The sequence below is a fragment of the Dermochelys coriacea genome, chromosome 16 (assembly GCF_009764565.3).
Source record: "Dermochelys coriacea isolate rDerCor1 chromosome 16, rDerCor1.pri.v4, whole genome shotgun sequence".
NCBI lineage: Eukaryota > Metazoa > Chordata > Testudines > Dermochelyidae > Dermochelys > Dermochelys coriacea.
In genome coordinates, this window is record NC_050083.1 from 4601312 (window position 1) to 4610723 (window position 9412).

The 9412-nt window shown below is 56.7% G+C and overlaps 1 long non-coding RNA gene across 1 annotated transcript; it reads right to left on the reverse strand.

Moving 5' to 3' along the window:
• Window positions 1–588: 588 nt before the first annotated feature.
• Window positions 589–8922, reverse strand: LOC119844254. The gene is made up of 2 exons (XR_005289212.1): window positions 8662–8922; window positions 589–2715 (listed from the first exon to the last, which is right to left on the reverse strand). It is a non-coding gene; the product is annotated as an uncharacterized LOC119844254 (long non-coding RNA).
• Between the last annotated feature and the right edge of the window lie 490 nt (window positions 8923–9412).

Sequence of the window (9412 nt, forward strand, 5' to 3'; positions counted from 1 at the left end):
TCCTTTGTTGGGGAACCTGAACTCCAGTCTCCCTTCCTGAGGGTCACAGACACCCCGCCCATCTTCTCTTTGCCATGAGGCTGCAGCCGCGCCACTGCCATGAAGCCAGTGGCAGCCATGCAGCCTTCTCCCTGATCACCAGTCCGCCCACGCTGAACACAGAGGTGCACGTCCCAGCGGTTCACTCCCCAGGCTCCTGCCAGGAGCTGCATGTCTCAGGACGCCCAGGCCAGGGACCAGTATAGGCTCCTGGTGGCCTAGCAAGCCTCAGGCTGCCTTATAAGGCAAATGGAGGTTGAGAAGCCCCAGCTTTGCCATCCTGTGAAGCCCCCTGGCCCCAGGAGAGAATGTGCAATGGAAGAGCGAGGAGCACGTATGCTGGCCCTGGAGGGCTGCGCTCACCACACAGCCCAGAACACAGCACGCCAGCGTCCACTCATCACTCAGGTTTTGCTGAGGTGGTGTCATCAGGATAAGGAGGTTCCAGCAGGAAGGAGACCAGAGATCCTGGCATGAGGGGAAGGGGGAATGGGGGCACACAGAGGCCCTGGAATCAGGAAAAAGAGGGAAAGGGGGCACACAGAGGTCCTGGCAGGGGGGAGTTTGCAGGGAGTATCTGAAATAGGGGGGGATGGGAGGCTGGCACCCAGGGAGTTTACAGGGGGGAATAAGGGGAATGCAAGGAGCCCCTGGGGGGAGCTATGTGTTTGGCTGCCAAAGCCCCAAAGTGTGTCACCCTCTAGCTCTAGCATCTTTGTTTTTGGTAAGAAGAGGGGCAGGAAGGGCCACAGCTGAGTCAGCACTTCGGTAGGGTGGCACCCAGAATATACCTGCACAGATATAGGTGAGCATGTAACAGGGACTTCCATGCAGCCAGGAACAACCCCGGGGAGGAGGGAGGGAAAGAGGGGGCCAGTGGAACTAGGGATGCAGCAGCACCCCCAGCATGAAGTAATAATGGGAATCGCCTGCCTGGCATCCATCCTGCCCAGGGTTTACAGCTTTGGGCCATGGCTTTCAGCACCCCATGATAAAAGCTGCCCCAGGGTCCAGCATGGAGCCAAAGTCAAGCCGGTTCTTGGTGCCATCAATCAATTTCCAAACAGCCAGCAGGTGCGACCTGGCTAGCGCCACAGGGCATGGCCTCTCATGCAGCAGCAGGCATTGGCAGCCCTTTGCTGTGGCCATGTCACATTTCCCTGGAAAGCTGTGCTCGCTGTGTGGTGCTGGCGTAAGAAGCGTTTAATGTGGGGGCAGGGTGTGTGGCTGGGTTTTCGTTTCATGTTTTATGACATGATGTGAGCGTTAGGTCTCTGTGCATTCCTAGGAACATCCCACTTGGACTGGTCTATGCGCCGGGTCTGCTACCTCTTGTATCTTATCTGGCCACATCTTATTTAGAGGACTCCAGTTCTATTCTACAATATCCAGGTTCTTATCCCATCATCGTCATTGTACTGCCTAAGCAAGTTCCAGGTGTGCGTGAAGTGACGTACCTGCACATCTGTCACGTGGGCCGTTCTCACTCCTCCTCTCTCCCGGGGCATTGTGTGTGCAGTGCAGTGTTTTGGTAGGGTTTGTTGTTGCTGATTTTATAAATATGTTCAGGCTGCTCCATGTTTCTGTTGGTGGTGGCTGGTCCAAGTCCCTTGGAGTGGGAGGTGGGGAGGTTTGAGATGGTTGGTTCATGTGGGAGTTTCTTCCAGCCCCCAAGAAAGCTCCATCCTGCATGGACAAGCTCTGCTCCGTGCTGTGAGCTCCAGCAGGGAGGCACAGTTCCTAGCAGGTATTGTGCAGCTGGCTACAGTGTTTTGCACTGGTTTGAAAGGCATGAGGGGTATTTTCCAGGAATACTGTTGGTTGGGTTTGGGATCTGTCTATTTAAAGCTATTATGTAGGTGAAAGCAGAACTTTTGGATCTGAGCCAGTCCCAGAAATGTGTGCGATGACCCACATGTTCTCTCCCTCTCCATGTTGCTCGTGATCACAGAGGTTAGAAGAATGGTGTGGTGATTTTCCAGGGAGGCTGAGAGCTCTTCAGAATACGTCTCTCCAGGAGGCTGCTTCTGTAGGACTCCCATGTCTCTATTATACACAGTGACCAACTGGGGCTTTATCATTTAGAGCCGACAGGTCTGACTATTGGTCCTTAGGTTCCTCCTGGGTAGCTGAATTTTCTCAGTTCAGTTTCAACTACAGACATCAACTGGCATGTATTTTTACAGCCAGAACTGGTGTGGATGTGGTGTCACAGCTGGAGGCCACTGTTCCCCGTCTACAGTGTTGTGTCATTAGCACTGTAGCTGGAGACGAACAGTCTGAGCTCAAGACTCTGTCCGGCTCCCATCTATTTGTGGCACCTGAGAGCACAGGGAGTACACTGGAGGTTGGAGGTGTGTTACTGGGTTGCCTGGTTTCTTTGCTAAGTGTCCAGTGTTTTGCAGCCAGAGATGGCTCAGGAAGGCTTTGCTCATCTTAGCACCTGTGAAGGACACTGATTTGGGAGGCTCCGTGGCCAGGGCCAGCTGTTCCATGCCCAAACATGCTGGGTGTGTGGTGTCTGAAGCTGGTGGGTGGCCACTTGGTGGCGTTCAGGACAGCTGATGTGCTGGAGCCTTTGAGTTGGCTCTTTTCCCTGGCCCTGTATCAAGGGGGCTGGCTGGCATTTTAGGGGCAGGTCTCTGATGGACACCCATTCAGTGGTTCAGATGACCCCTGCCGGGGGAGAGACAGAATTGATCATCAGTTATACTCTTCAGAGCCTCTGCCTGGCAAGCAGAGATGAATGTGGAGCCCTGTCCTCTCCCCAGAAGAGGCTGGGGCAGTGCTAGGGGGCAGGAGATCATTGCCAAAGCAGGAGAGTTTCTTTACTACTCCTCCTCCTAACATATTAATGCCTCCTTCTGGGGGTTAGTAGTTCTGCAGGGTGACAGCTCCAGGCCATGCCCGTTCATTCCCTGCACAGCCACACTCATTCTGGTCACATTCACTCACTCCTATGCTCCATGGTCACCCACCCCTCACCAGTCTCTGATCCATCCCTGCACCACAGGCCAAAGGCACTAAGGTGCCTAAAGATGCAGCGAGGAGCCTAGTGGGATTTGCAAACACACTTGATCAGGCTGAGCAACTCCCTTAGGTGCTTCAGTAAATCCCACTAGATGCCTCTGCATTTTTAGGTGCCTAAATACCTCTGTAAACCTGGCACCAAGTCTTCCACTGACTTACCACAAGTCCACGGACCCAGCTAGACTGCCTGGATATAAACCAGAAGGAGCCATTGTGCCCAGCTAGTTTGGATGATACAGTTCAAGGGAGACCTGCTCAGGAACTTGTAGACTGAAGCCAGAAGGGACTGTTGGGATCATCTAGTCTGACCTCCTGCACATTGCAGGCCACGACCCTTGTTCACTGCCTTTGGAGCCTGTGGAGCTGCGAAGAGTCATTCTCCGAGCCCTGCAGCTCTCCTCTTGCAGGTCTTATAAGTTGGGCAGGACTTCCTTGTCCTTCTGCATGGGTGGGGAGATCTTGGGAGATCCCTGCACCCTCAGCACTCCAGGCCTCTCCTCTGGCTCAGGACTCCATCCTGGGACCAGGGGTAGTCAATTATTTTTTGTCAGGGTCCAAATGTCTTGGTCAAGGTATAGTCAAAGTCCACACTCCAGAGACAATAATACAAAAACAATAACAGTAACTGTAATAACAATAAAGAAAAAGATATCAGGGTCTATTCAAAAGCATCTGGTGATCCAGATTTGGCCCATGTCTGCCTATTGACCCCTGCCTAGGATGCACAGGAAATGGCTGTGTGTAGCAGTGATCCATAATCCCTTGTGTGACTATGTCAGTGGAAAGAGCCAGGGTGATGTACTCATGTCCATGAGGCTGATGAACTACGTCCCAGCCCAGCAGTAACTAAGGAAGGTGCTAACCAGCATCTCCCAGCTAATAACAGTTTTGAATCAGCGGGGCTGGATAATTTGCACCCCACACTCCTAAAGAGCTGGCTGAGGTCTGAGGAGCTTTCTCATGCTGGCAAGGGGAAGTGGGATAGCCAGTTAGTTGGACATCAGTCTCAGGCTAAATAATGGAAAAGCTGCGATGGGAGTCAGGCAATAAAAAATTAAAGATTGGGGATAGAATTAATGCCAGTCAATGAGGTTTTATGGAAAATGGGCCTTCTAAATCAAACCTGAGTGCATTTGTGATGCGATTACAGCTTTGTCTGATAAAGATGATGCAGAGATGCAATAGACTCGGACTCTTGTACAGCATTTGGTACTCCAGGTGGGGTGCTGGAACAATGCATATAGTGGGGGTGCTGAGAGAACCAAACTGGAAACCCTGTATATGATGGAAACCACTTAACGCCAGGAGGTGCAGCAGCACCCCCAGCACCCTTAGTTCCAGCACTTCTGACTACATGGCATTCAGGATGAAGAATTAGCACCATTCTACAATGTCAGCAAAGCCCAGGTTAAATGGGGATGAACAGGCAAACTGACAGATCTCAAACGGTAGATGTCAAGGGCTCAACACAGGGATGATGGGTGGCGCTGTCTGGCCTGTCAGACACTAGCTGATCTAATGATCTCTTCAGGCCTTAACATGTGTGCCTCTCGAAAGGCGTCAGTAATATCCAGGCAAGAAGAGACTCCTCGGATCACAGTCCCGTAGGGCAGTGCTCATGGTTTGCTCTGCCACTGGAGAGCAGCTGCCCTGGGGTACTAGACAGCGAGAGTATGGAATAGTCTGGGAGTTGGGCAGTTACGCAGTGAAACAACTGTAAAATTAGCATGACTCAGAAACAGCCATGGCCTGCAAGGTGTTAGAGCCTTGTCTCCCTTCACCCTGGGGGGTGCTCTAGCCTGGCCTCCCCATACCCTGCAGGGAACGCTGTGGGTGCACTAGCCCATGTGCTCTGGGCCAAGGAGATTAGAGAACTGCTGGCATTGGGAATGAGTCCAAAGACCAGCAACATCGAGGGAGTCGCCTCCCTCTGGGGAGGCTCGCAGGGATCTGCCGTATCCGCTCCCACTCTCCGTTTGTCCCCCTGCAGGGTGGGATGAGGAAGAGTTGCCCAGGACGAAGCTGGCAGCTGATTCTGGATGCCTGGATTGCCTCAGCAGGGTGTGGGCTGGCCCAGGGGGAGGCTGCAATCAGCCAAAGGGTGCCGGGAAAGGGGGGGTCACTAGCAGCTCCCTGAACAGAAGCCCTGGTGTGAGCCCAGGCCACAAGGAGGCAGCGCACAGGTCACTTCCTCAGCACTGTGGTCATTTCCTGCTCCCCACCCTTCCTGGGGCTCCTGGGCAGTGCCCCTGGCTACATGCCTAACACCTTTGCCATTTGTGGGGAAACTTGGGGGGCTCAGCCCTCATGGCCACAACTCTCTGGGCTGCTCGCCATTTCCCTTCCGTTATGAGTAGTACAGCGCGATTGGCGGGGGCCTCCCTTGCTCTCTCCATCCTCGCAGCCTGCACCCTCCCTTGGGCCGGGCAGAGGGAGGGAACTGCTGCGAGGCGTGGAGGGTGCTGCTGGCAAGGATGGCTGCGGGAGGAGCCAGGGGAGATCGGAACCAGCGGGAGGGGCTGGGCTTCTGTCCTGACCCAGACACTGGCCTCATCCCACTGCTGTTGACAGCAGGGGACTGCAGCCTCACGGAGACCTCTGAAATCTGCCCCACATTGTGTGCACACCTGGGCTGGTGCTGGTGCAGAGCTGCATTGCCCTGTTTGCCCGCCTGGATACCACCTATTGCTCATGGGAGGTGCACCTGGCCAGCTGTTTGAGAGAGGGACCCCAGGCTCGGAGCCCTCACGCCACCGAAGCACCATCTACAGCCTGAACTCTGCACTCGCTCTAGCCTTAGCTTGGAAATGTCCTTTACAAATGCTGTCAGATATTTCCCGAGAAGCTTGCAAATTGCCCAGAAATTCCCCAGCCCAGCTTTCCCCAGGTCTCATCTCACCCCACCACGGGCTTCTGCATAAAGTTGGTGGACACTGAGCAGAATACCAGAGGCCTCGATCCTGCAGGCAGACCTGATTGCGAGCGAGCGCCATATAGCTCAGCTTCCAGGATCAGGGCCTAAATAATTCCCCCTCAAGCTGTGCACCCCGTCCTCTGTGGCTGGCTGGATCTGTCTACCTACCCCACTGAGGAGGGGCTCCAGTAGAGGGCCCAGCCATCCTTCGCCCTCAACCAGCTGTTCCAGGGCTGGGCTCAGCTGGGCTGCTCTGCTCCCTGCTGGGCAGGCTAGAGGCTACAGTGCAGAGTGGCTCCTGGCTTAGCAGGTTTGAGAGCAGGGGGGCTGGGGAGGGGTCACAACCACCAGCTTCCCACCCAGTACCACCAGCTGCTCACTTGCCCCTCCTTAGGTAGTATGGAGGGGGGGGCCAGGAATCCTGGGAGCTGCGTGGTGAGAGGAAGAATCTTTATTGGGGGGTAGTTCTGGGAGGCAAGGGGCCGTGGAAATGCAGGTGCAGGCTCAGGGAGACCTTAGGACAGAGGGAGACGGGGAGAGAGGCTCCAGGAGAGGGGAGCATGGGGACAGTACTGGGGAGACCTCAGGCTGAGAGAAGTGGAAGGTATGTTGGGAGGCAAAGCTGGGGATTGCAGGGACTGAGGCAGGGGCTTGGGGGAATCCTGAGCCATAGGGGCTGGGGATCCAGGAGAGGCAGACGGGGCTTGTAGAGTGTGCGGTTTGCGTGGGATGGAGGGAGGGAGTGTATACCATGGGGGTCGCATGACACATGGGAGGAGATTTACCCTGCAGTGGTTGGCAGCGACTCCACTGCATGCTGGGGAACAATGAATTGGGGCAGCCAAAATCAGAGCCCACCCCTGCCCTGCTCCATCTCTGCAGCGGGGTCCTGGAGGCAGAGCTCGGTGCAGGCTGGCATAGGGAGGGGGCACACAGGGCTGCCCCATGCCCAACCTGTGCACTGGCTGTTCACTCAGGCATGCTGAGCTGGACGGTGCCTTCCCTCTGAGCAGCCCCATTGCAGCAGTTGGGCTAAGTGCTGAGGGAGGGGGTCTGTCACTAACTCTACTGGGAGAGTTCTCCTGCAGGTGCTACAGCACCCGCCTCGCTCCCCAGCCACCACAGGGCACGGGCCATGGGCACCTGAGTCCCACTGTGGAGTGCGCATGGGGACGAGAGGGACACGGCAATTGCCCACTGACACCCACATGGGAGCAGCGTGACCTCAGGGGGGTGGGGAGCAACTAGCCCTGCTGGCCCCTGGGCAGAGACTCCTGGGGAGACACGGGTGATTCACGGGCTGAAATCAAACAGCAACAAGAGCAGGTGACTGCTGGGAATGGGGCTGGCTGCCCAGGGGCTGCACTGAGGGGCAGGGTGGGAGGGGGACAGGGCTGCACTGAAGGGCAGGGTTCGGGGAGCAGGGTTTCCTGCTGAGGGGCAGGGAGGCGGGACAGAGCCTACCTGCTGAGGGGTGGGGGGGTTGAGCCTACCTGCTGAGGGGCAGGGCAGGGTGGGGTCAGGGCTGCCTGCCGAGGCCAGATCTGAGCACTGTGGCTGGGCCTGTTTCTCTGACCCCCCTTGTTCTCAGAGAGCCCCACAGCCTGAAGGGGAAGGACATTGGGAGTGGACAATGGCTGGCAGCTTCCTCCCGGCTCCGAGAGCCCATCCCCGTTCCAGGGGCTGCGTGCTCTGGGGGGCAGGTAAGCTAGACCCAGAGAGCATTGTCCTACTGGGGAGTTGCCCCCCTTGGGGAGAGGTGGGAGGCCTGGGGAAGACCGGGCGAGTGAGCTGCTCAGAGGGCGTGCTGGGGGGCAAGGGCTATTGGGCCAGCGACCTTCCCTCCACAAAACTGGGTACCGCAGCTCAGCTGGCCCAGCGCCCCATCCTGCTGCAGAGGGGCAGTGCAGACAAGAGCTGTGCAGGAGCTGGGCACCTAGGAGCTCAGCAGCTGGGTTGCCCTGGTGAGGCTCCCTGGGGGAAACCCCCATGTCAGTGATGGAAGCTCACCCACTTTGGGAAGCTAGACAGGGCCAGGTTGCCCTGCTGCCTACCCCAGGGATTCCTGTTTTGGGCCCAGGCCCCAGTGTTGCAGGGCTAATCTAGAGCAGAGCTTTCAGCTGGCCATGGGGCACATGTCTCAGAGAGGAAGGAGGCTCCCCCACCAGAGCCCAACTGGCTGTGTCTGCACATAGCGCAGGAAAAGACTGCAGCCCTGCTGGGACCCCGGGCTGCCTGCTCCCTCTCCCTGGCCCCTTCCAGAGAGTTAGCTACTCCACTGGCTGCTCCTGTTGTAAAGGTCAGGGGGCAGGAACTGCACGAGGCGACCAAGGAGCCTGCTTGCCTTTTCTCCAGCCCTGCCCCACAGGCATTCCAGCAGGGGCACTTACCGTGCCCAGTTACCAACAGTCTGCTGCTCAGAGTAGGGCCCGAAATGCCATCTGCCGAGCTGAGCTGTGCGTGCAAATGGCAGCAATTAGCTGCTGGGAGATCTAGGGCAAGGCCTGTCCCTAGGGGCTCCCAGGCTTGCTCAGAGTGTTGCCTGGCCCAGCTAGAAGCAGGGACCTAGCCCCACGCTGGGGGAGCTGGAGGACAGAACGGGGAGTGGGAGCCAGTTCATTGCACCATCTAGGCACTGCCTTGCACCTGCCACTGCTTGGGCCATAGAATTGACCTACCTGTAGGACCTGCTTGGCTCCCTCTGCGGGCCAAGGGACCAGTTGCTAGGGAACAGCTCCGGAGAGACAAAATCCTGCACCCATCCTCCCTGCTGAAATATTAATGCACTGGTGAGGCCAGGCCTGGCCTGGCCTGGTCTCCCCTCCCCAGCCCAGCCCAGCTCCCTCTGGTAGTAGCTGCTGCTTCCAGAAGCTGGAGATTGTGCGCAGGGAAAGCACATCAGCCATCGCATCGCAGCTGGCTAATCCAATTAAGAGAGCAGAGCCGCTAACAAGCAGCCATTGGCTATATATAGGCACAACCCAAGCCTGTCCCTAGGAGGAGCTGGGTGGCATGACTGCTGCTCAGAGCAGGAAATGCCTGCCAGTCACCCCTGGAACTGGCATTCTGGGTAACTGCTTGTTCCCAGCTCTACCCTGTGACCCGCCAGCTGGATGCAGCACGCTTGGATCCAGATTTGTGGGGCTGGGTTCTTGTCAACGCTCTGTGCTTCTGAGAGTGCCGATTAGTAGCTGCCCAGTCTTGCCTCTGCAGCAGCCGAGCACACAAATGGCAGCGACTAGCTGCTGGGAGATCTGTTTACACTGGCAGAACAGGGAGTCCCAGGGTGCGGGTGCACTGCTAACAGCTGCTTCCTGGGTCTAGCCCCACCCAGCCCTCCTACCTGTTTACATTGCTTGCTCTGAACTGTGCCTCTGCCAGGAGTGATGGCCAGAGATGGAGCTTTCTTTCCTGGACTCCGTCCCAGGA